This window comes from Euprymna scolopes, chromosome 1 (assembly GCF_053919585.1).
Source record: "Euprymna scolopes isolate OS-2025 chromosome 1, ASM5391958v1, whole genome shotgun sequence".
NCBI lineage: Eukaryota > Metazoa > Mollusca > Cephalopoda > Sepiida > Sepiolidae > Euprymna > Euprymna scolopes.
Window position 1 is genome coordinate 176,101,101 of NC_136482.1, and position 9,181 is coordinate 176,110,281.

The 9,181-nt window shown below is 28.9% G+C and overlaps 1 protein-coding gene across 2 annotated transcripts in view; it reads right to left on the reverse strand.

Annotated features, from left to right (window-relative positions):
• The window catches only part of LOC145277691 (glutathione synthetase-like), a 68,796-nt gene extending 60,013 nt beyond the window's left edge, over positions 1–8,783 (reverse strand). Inside the window, exon 1 of one of the 2 annotated variants that reach the window (XM_080129383.1) lies at positions 8,607–8,783. The gene's annotated coding sequence lies outside the window, so the exon portion shown is untranslated. Of the gene's footprint in view, positions 1–8,254; positions 8,304–8,606 lie in introns of those variants that run through there. The other variant, XM_080129391.1, reaches the window with a different exon arrangement.
• Between the last annotated feature and the right edge of the window lie 398 nt (positions 8,784–9,181).

Consider the following 9,181-nt stretch of genomic DNA (forward strand, 5'->3'; position numbering starts at 1 on the left):
AACAAAAAATAGAAGACGAACAACAAGAAAAAGACAAATAAAAAGAAGACAAACAGAACAAAAAGAAGACAAAAAAAAGACAAACAAAAAGAAGACAAAAAGAAGACAAACAGAACAAAAAGAAGACAAAAAAAAGACAAACAAAAAGAAGACAAAAAAAAGACAAACAAAAAGAAGACAAACAAAAAGAAAAAGACAAACAAAAAAAAAAGACAAACAAAAAGAAGACAAACAACAACAAGAAGAAACAAGCAAAAAGAGAAAGACAAACCTATAAAAGTTGACATGTTGAATGTGAATGATGAGTTGAACCAAATTTAAAAATGTAAAAAAACTTATATTACTGATGAAGTTTAATATCAGGGACAAAAACTGATGATACACCATTTGCTGCTAACTTTGGATCGGGTATTTTTCTGGCCTGCCAATATTTATGAAATTATCGGTGCTTTTGTTTTGTTTTTGTTCGTTTGTTTTGCCCCAATTCCAATTATAACTTTTTGTGTGAAAGAAAATTAGTTATTATTAAAACCCTGGGTACTTGTGCAAAATAGTATGGAACATGCTTAAATAATGACATTGTTATTATATATTGGGAAAAATTCCCCCTAAATCGAACTAAATAGTTTTGGGTTCAATATTGATGAGGGGCTTCTTAGCAGCTAGTAAAATTATAAGTTTTCTGGGCAAAGAGCAAGTAAAAAAGGACAAACAAGCATAATAAATATTAGTTCTTTGTGTGTAAACTTCTGGCTTGGCTAGGGTTATAAATTAAGATGAAAGAAAGAGAATGAATATGCAAGCAATTAAGTGTTATAGTCCTTATCTCTACCTCACAAAGACTTTTCACATTGGCTCGCTAAAAGAATCGCTCAAACTAGCAGAAAGCATTGTTGATCGTGATTAGTCGTATTTAAAAAAAGAAAGCCTAGTTCCCGCCCCTATCAGTATAAATTCTTATAAAAAATATTTCTTGAATTTTTTTTTTGGGGGGGGGGAGGGGGGAGGTTTATCCCTATTTTAAACTAAAGGAGTGGGAGTTTAACTTGCGCTTTTGAAACAGTGCTAATTTCCGTTGTAAAAGTGTCACTTTTACCTATTTATTCCCATTTTGCGTTTTTTTTCCGGTGCCTTTTTTTTTTTACCGGTGCCATTTTTACCTAAATTCGCAAAAAAAAGCTAGAACTCGCTGATAAAATTTGGCAGCCATTTTGGAAGTTAACCGCTTCAATATAATCCCAAAAGTATATGGAGAAAACAATATTTTTTATATTCGTAATATGTTTATGTAGGGTAGGAAGTTAAAATATAGTGGTGATGGTGGTGGTGGGGGGGGCTCGAATTAGCATTTTTTGATAATTTCAGTTTGCAACATTGACGAAAAGTTAAAAATCAAGCGCTTTTCTGGAGATTTTTTCCCCGTGATCTAAGTTTTAAAAATCTCAGTTGGCAACACTGCTTCTGCTGATGTGATTAAGTGAATAACTTGTTGAAGTACAGATTCGCACACAAAAATGCTAATTCTTCTTCCCCAATTATAATATCTTCCAATTCTTCAAGCATATATTTTTTCTAAATTATTTCTGTTTTTGATAAGATATTCACAAATTCTTTTCCATAATAATAATAATAAGATTTATTAAACTTAAAATTGCTGGTACATCAAAACAGGCAACCTGAAGTCTGCAGCAAACTGTGATCAGATTATACTCAATTATTTTTTGTATGAAATGATAAATAAAATGTTATTGTTTCACTGCTTTGAATTTGTTTTCAGGTATTTCCGCATGCATACTGCCGTTACTCGAGTATACTCGGAAATAACGGGAAGGACCAGAAACGGTAGGTGTATCATAATTTTGGGAGAATTTTTGACACCCCTAATACAAAACAGCGAATAAAATATTGAAAAAAACTCGTAATTTCTCTTTTTAAAGTGGGTTGTTTATTTTCTGTATGGAATATACTTCCAAAATAAACTATTAAAGTTGTTTAAAAAATAATAGAAATTTTATTTTTTATTTTTTAAAAAACAGTGTTTACAAAATGCCGGCGCGCCTTCATGCAGCCATTTTTTTTTTTTTAACGAGTTAAATATTTTTCAATTTTTAAACTTAAAAAATCTATAAAAATTTTTCTATTAGTTCAATTTTTACGATATTTTCAGGGTCAATGTAAAATTTTATGCTCTTTCCAATAAACCGAATATAATATTTTAAACAAACGTATTTTTTAAATTCACCCCTCATTTTGAAATGTCTATTAAAATTTAATTAATTTACGCACCAAAGTTTTATATATCACAAATTGAAGATAAAAGATCAATAAATAAAATATTCTAATTTAAAACAACAAAAAAGAAGTGTTTTTTTAATTTACCTGTAAAGTCCAAAGTGTAAAACCTTTTCTTTTTTTTAAACCACGTTGATTTTATTTTAAATGAAAGCTCATGTTATGCCTATATCGTCAAGTAAATACCGGACGCTGACGACAATTTTTTCTATTTCATTCAATGTTTTCTTTTTTTAGATATATTTTAAAAAATCACTCGATAAAGTAGAAATAAAGTATTATAATCAAAAACTTGATCACGGAGTCAAGATACGAAAAACGAAACCAAATATTTATTTTTAAAAATACTCTAGTTTCAGGCCAAGATCAAAGTGTAGTATCTGTTCTTCAGATGCTGCATTGCTGCACTTCAATTACTTGTTCTCTTTCAGTGGAGGAGAGATCCTCCACGACTGAGACAATTTTTATTTTTGTTCATTTTCTCCGCCTTAAAAAACGACCCTAGTGTCTAACTCTGTCCCGTGGGGAGGCATTGTAAATAGGAAATACTCTAGTTTTTGTCTACTTTTTAGTCTACTTTTTGTGTCATTACGAAACAAAAATAAAGATAGAAAACACGTATTATCAAAGAAAGCAATTATTTTATGTAGAAGAATTAATTCAGTTTAAATAATTCTTGTGTTATTACAAAACAAGAAAAAAGAAACAACAAGAAACAAGATCAATAAATAAAATATTCTAATTTAAAACAACAAAAAAAAGAAGTGTTTTTTTTTTTAATTTACCTGTAAAGTCCAAAGCGTAAAGCCTTTTTTTTTTTTTTTTAAACCACGCTGATTTTTTTTTAAATGAAAGCTCATGTTATGCTTATATCGTCAAGTAAATACTGGACGCTGACGACAATTTTTTCTATTTCATTCAATGTTTTCTTTTTTAGATATATTTTAAAAATCACTCGATAAAGTAGAAATAAAGTATAATAATCAAAAAGTCGTGTATTTCATTAAGAGAATTTTAAAAAATCGGTCGACTGGGTTTTTTGTTTTACGGCAAAAACTAATAAGTGAATGTGTGCTTTTTTTCATCTACGGAAGCTCCAAAATACTAATTTTGATTAACAGTACGCAATAAGAAGATATATTAATTATGGCGTTTATAAGTCACCGTAAGATAATCGCGAAAAAAATCAGAGATTTGTCTCCCTTTATTTGAACAGTAAAAAAATCTGTGTTCGCGTTTTTTTTTTTAATCCTTGTTTAAAAAAGTATTTTATTTAAAAAGGACATGGAATATAAGCATAAATATGGATAAATTCTTAACAATGAACAATGGAAGTACACATTGAATAGAATTTTTTATAAATGATTTTTTGGAATTTATATATGTTTTTTTATAATCGAAGTAAGTAAAATTTCGTTGATTTTCTTTAAATCTTTTTTAAAGAAAACCGATTTAAAAAAAAAAAACATTGCATAATTTGCTATTAAACTTGTTATTTTTTTAATTTGGTCTTTGCTCCTTTAATTGAAAAAGAATTTAGGGTTTGGATTACATTTTTCAAGTAGTTATAAGCTTCGAAAGATAGTAAGTTGATTTATTCAAGTTCATATACGGCATTTTTAATGGCCACTTTTAATACACCAAACCCTAATTTTTAATGGCCACTTTTAATACACCAAACCAAGCGGTCGATAAGTATCTTGTTACTGGCTATTAAGACATTTTTTCTAATGTATTACGTAATGAATTTAGTGGTCGTCGCCATTCTTAACATGAAGAGGGGATTGTAGCATTTTCTTTCTAACAACCGACTGTTTCCGGTTATTCTCGTCATATGTCGGGCGGCCGGGCGCACCCGAGAACTTTCCTAGAAATGGCGGGGCGTCGGCGATAAATGCAGAAACATGTTTTCAGTGTTAGAAAAAAATTGAACCTATGAATTTGTTACCGCGCTGAAATAGTACTCGGTAATTATTATTAGAGGAAAATTGTTTTTTAGGTGTTCACCCCCCCCCACCCATATTTCATGTTACGAAAACTAAAATTAATGTAGGTCGATAAAGATTTCAACATTTTTAAAGCTGAAATGATCAAATAATTAGAAAATAGTTATTTTTATATTAAATAAATATTATATAAAATCCCGTCATTTTTTTTCACTTACCTTAAAGGTTTTTTTTCACTTACCTTAAAGGTGTACATAAAATTGGACATAAAATCAATATTATTATGTTAAAAAATATAAAATAAACAATTTTTCTCGTTTTTTTTTTCTTTGTAATATAATTATTTGAATTACAACAAAAAACAGAATTCTAAAAAATAATTATTAAAAAAAAATGATATTAACTTCAATTATTATGCGATATGAAGTTTAAACAGCTTTTTATAATTTTTTTTGTCTGTCAGATAATTTATGCCGCTAAACTGCACATTTACTGATTCCGAAAAGTTATCAAAAAACAAATATATAACAAGACCAACAAATGTTATCAAAGGCAACATAAGTAAAATGTTTATTTAGCTCGAAAAATATACCGATGTATTGGAAAAGTTAAAATGGCGTCGGATTCTGCTGAACACAGTAAGTTTGGGAACATGAGTTAAAAATAAATAAAAAAAAAATATACAAAATACTGTTAGAAGGTGCCCGGAAAACTCGTCCCGGGAAAACTCGTCTCCGGAAAATCCGTACCCGGAAAACTCGTACACGGAAATCCCCCCCCTTTTTGCTAGGTAGGAAAACTGGTCCCTTATTGAATAAATATCGATGGAAAACACATTTTATTACTGTTCTTGAAGGAGTTATTGTTTTTAAAAGAGACTATGATACCCCATAATATTTTTTAAAAAAATATTTTTAACTCTTGCTTAAAAAAATAAACTTGTGATCACGGAGTCAAGATACGAAAAACGAAACCAAATATTTATTTTTAAAAATACTCTAGTTTCGGGCCAAGATCAAAGTGTAGTATCTGTTCTTCAGATGCTGCATTGAATGCTGCACTTCAATTACTTGTTCTCTTTCAGTGGAGGAGAGATCCTCCACGACTGAGACAATTTTTATTTTTGTTCATTTTCTCCGCCTTAAAAAACGACCCTAGTGTCTAACTCTGTCCCGTGGGGAGGCATTGTAAATAGGAAATACTCTAGTTTTTGTCTACTTTTTAGTCTACTTTTTGTGTCATTACGAAACAAAAATAAAGATAGAAAAAACGTATTATCAAAGAAAGCAATCATTTTATGTAGAAGAATTAATTCAGTTTAAATAATTCTTATGTTATTACAAAACAAGAAAAAAGGGATGAAGTAAAGAATAGATACCCTGTAGCAGACGACGCCGCCTGGCGGTGCCAGGCGCACAATTCAACTAACACCGGTGATTCGACCTTGACATTGGCACAAGCACATGGCGTCAGTTGTTTTTAAACAAGTCAAATAGCAAACATGCTCGAATATTCACCAGCATTTTTTAAAAAATATATTTACAAAACATTTGAAGATTTAAAAGAAAAAGTATATATTTACAAAACATTTTTTTAAAATAAGTAACAAAACGAACGTATTTAAATAAAAGATATTTAAATAAACGGGTGTCTCTTTCTGTTTCGGATTTTTGCGACCAAGATTGATTTTTATGTGCCGTGTTTTGGGGGGTTCTGTGTGCGTTTTTAAGACAATTCAATATTTATTTTTTTAAACATTAACTTCAGCGACAATTAATATATTTTCAAAATAATATTTTTAAATATTACATTTTTACGAATATTCGCAAGCAAGATTAAAAAAAAAAAAAGTTCAAATAAAGACTGTTTGAATAAAACTTATAAAAAAAGGTTCATTCTATACGGTTGTGGCCATTTCTTTTTTGTGCGTTTTTGATACAATTCAATATTTATTTACAGTGCGATGTATGTCGGTGGTCAGTGAAGGAGAAATCCTTTTAGGCCGAGGCAATTTTTTATGCATAATAAAATCACAAGTATAAACAATCGAGATAAAAAAATATATTATTTTATTCGTATCTTTTTTTATAAGTTTTATTCAAACAGTCTTTATTTGAACTTAATGGACTGTTTTTTTTTTATTGTTTTATTCTTTTTATCAAACAAAAATAGAACTTTTATAATGAAATATATATTATGGACTGTTTTTCAAACATCGAAATTTTAAAATTAAAGTTTTATTTAAAACAAAAAAAAAAGACGAGGTGTTTTTTCTTTTCGAGATATTTTTTTTTCACCATTTATTACTTTGAAATTTTATTCACCAATGAAATGATAAAAAAAAAAACTTTTCGTTAAATATATTTTTAAAAAATTATTATAAAATATCTATAAAGTCTATTTTTATGTCTGTAAAAGTTCAAATAAAGTTTATAATTTAATTGAAAAAAAAAAACACCTCGTCTTTTTTTTTTTTTTAAATCTTGCTCGCGAATATTCGTAAAAATGTAATATTTAAAAATATTATTTTGAAAATATATTAATTGTCGCTGAAGTTAATGTTTAAAAAAATAAATATTGAATTGTCTTAAAAACGCACACAGAACCCCCCAAAACACGGCACATAAAAATCAATCTTGGTCGCAAAAATCCGAAACAGAAAGAGACACCCGTTTATTTAAATATCTTTTATTTAAATACGTTCGTTTTGTTACTTATTTTAAAAAAATGTTTTGTAAATATATACTTTTTCTTTTAAATCTTCAAAGGTTTTGTAAATATATTTTAAAAAAAAATGCTGGTGAATATTCGAGCATGTTTGCTATTTGACGTGTTTAAAAACAACTGACGCCATGTGCTTGTGCCAATGTCAAGGTCGAATCACCGGTGTTAGTTGAATTGTGCGCCTGGCACCGCCAGGCGGCGTCGTCTGCTACAGGGTATCTATTCTTTACTTCATCCGAAAAAAGAAACCACAGTCTTATGTAATTTTTGGTACCGCGCTGAAATAATAACGTTATTATTTCGAAAGCCAGGAGGAGAGGGTATCGTTTAAAAGTCATTTCGGGGGCACTTTTGTGCAGTACTTAAAAATATACAAATTTATTTTATTTTGGAGGTGGGGGAGGCTCGTTTTACAACTATATCTACTTCAGTATTTTCTTTAATTTTCGGACATTTTTTTTGTTAAAAATTATTTACTAAGTAATGTCGAGTGCGATATTACTTGTTATTTCTTTTTAACTAAATAAACTCTTTAAAATAAGTTTAAACACCAAAAACTTATAAACAAAAACGTAGAAAAGATAGAAAACGAAAAGTTAGAAAAATCAATTTAATTTTTTTAAAACAATAAACATGTAAAAATATTTTTAAAATATTATGGGATGTGCATTCATTATTACCTAAAAATATACAAATTTATTTTCTTTTGGAGGTGGGGCTCGTTTTAAAACTATATCTACCTTAATATTTTCTTTAATTTTCTATTTTTAAGCAATTATCCTCCTAAAACGTGATCCTCTTATGTCCGACATTTTTTGTTCAAAAGTAATACTCGACATTACTTTTTTTTTTTTTTTTAACTAAATAAACTCTTTAAAATAAGTTGAAAGACCAAAAACTTTCAAAGCTAGGTAGAAAACGAAAACTCGGAAAAATTAATTTAATTTTTTTTTAAACAAGAGTAAACAAGTAAAAATATTTTTTAAAAATATTATCGGATGTGTATTCTCTTTAAAGACAATATCTTCTTCAAGAACGGTCATAAAATGTGTTTTCAATCGATATTTATTCAATAAGGGACCAGTTTTCCTACCTAGCAAAAGACGACGAGTTTTCCGGGGTCGAGTTTTCCCGAGACGAGTTTTCCTAAATTCCCGTTAGAAACTCGCTTGATATATGTTTCCGTGACATAGGCTGACATATATTCGGTGGGTATTATATTTCTTACTTTATTTATTTTTATTTATTTATTTATTTATTTATTTTTTTGTTATAAAAGCAGAAGAACATACCTGGAATGGAGATGAAAATTCGTCGGGAAAAGAAGTTTTTAAAAAGATATTTAGATTATGATTAATTTTAACTTCTTATTACAAGAGAAAATAAAAAAAAAAAAAAGTTAAAAAAAAAAAAGGGGGAAAAAAAAAAAAACCAGAGCGGAACAAATTACCGAAAATACAATCCAACAAATTAAAATAAAACGAGAAAATCTGGTTTTGTACCCATAGATTCGTGTTCATTCAGCTCGAAAAAACATACAGTGTTTACCAATGGAGTTTGTATTACTATACACATAGATTTAAAAAAAATTGTCAAAAAACAAATATATAACAAATAAATGTTATCAAAGGCAAGATAAGTTACTTTTCTAGGTAAAATCCATTGAAAGCGGTTGGTGGTTCTATGAGAAAATAAAGCTGTGTACGCATTATAAATGTTTCTTTTCTGTGTCTTATGTTATACATTAGTACATTAGGGGTCATTTCGAGTTAAAAGTTTATTTACTGCACTCATCTGGACTAAAGAAAATAATGATTTAAATGTGTCTCGTCTAAATAACTAACGATAATTCTCTGATATGGCCGACAAGACGAGTGATCAAAAAGTCAGATCGAGCGTACCGCGTATCGGAAAACGAAATGAGACTAACGAAATGAGACCTCATTTGATCTCATTTCGTTTTCCGGTACGCTCGATCTGACTTTTTGATCACCCGTCTTGTCGGCCATATCAGAGAATTATCGTTAGTTATTTAGACGAGACATACACATTTAAATCATGATTTTCTTTAGTCCAGATGAGTGCAGTAAATAAACTTTTAACTCGAAATGGCCCCTAATGTACTAATATATAACATAAGACACAGAAAAGAAACATTTATAATGTGTACACAGCTTTATTTTCTCATAGAACCACCGACCGCTTTCAATGGATTTTAC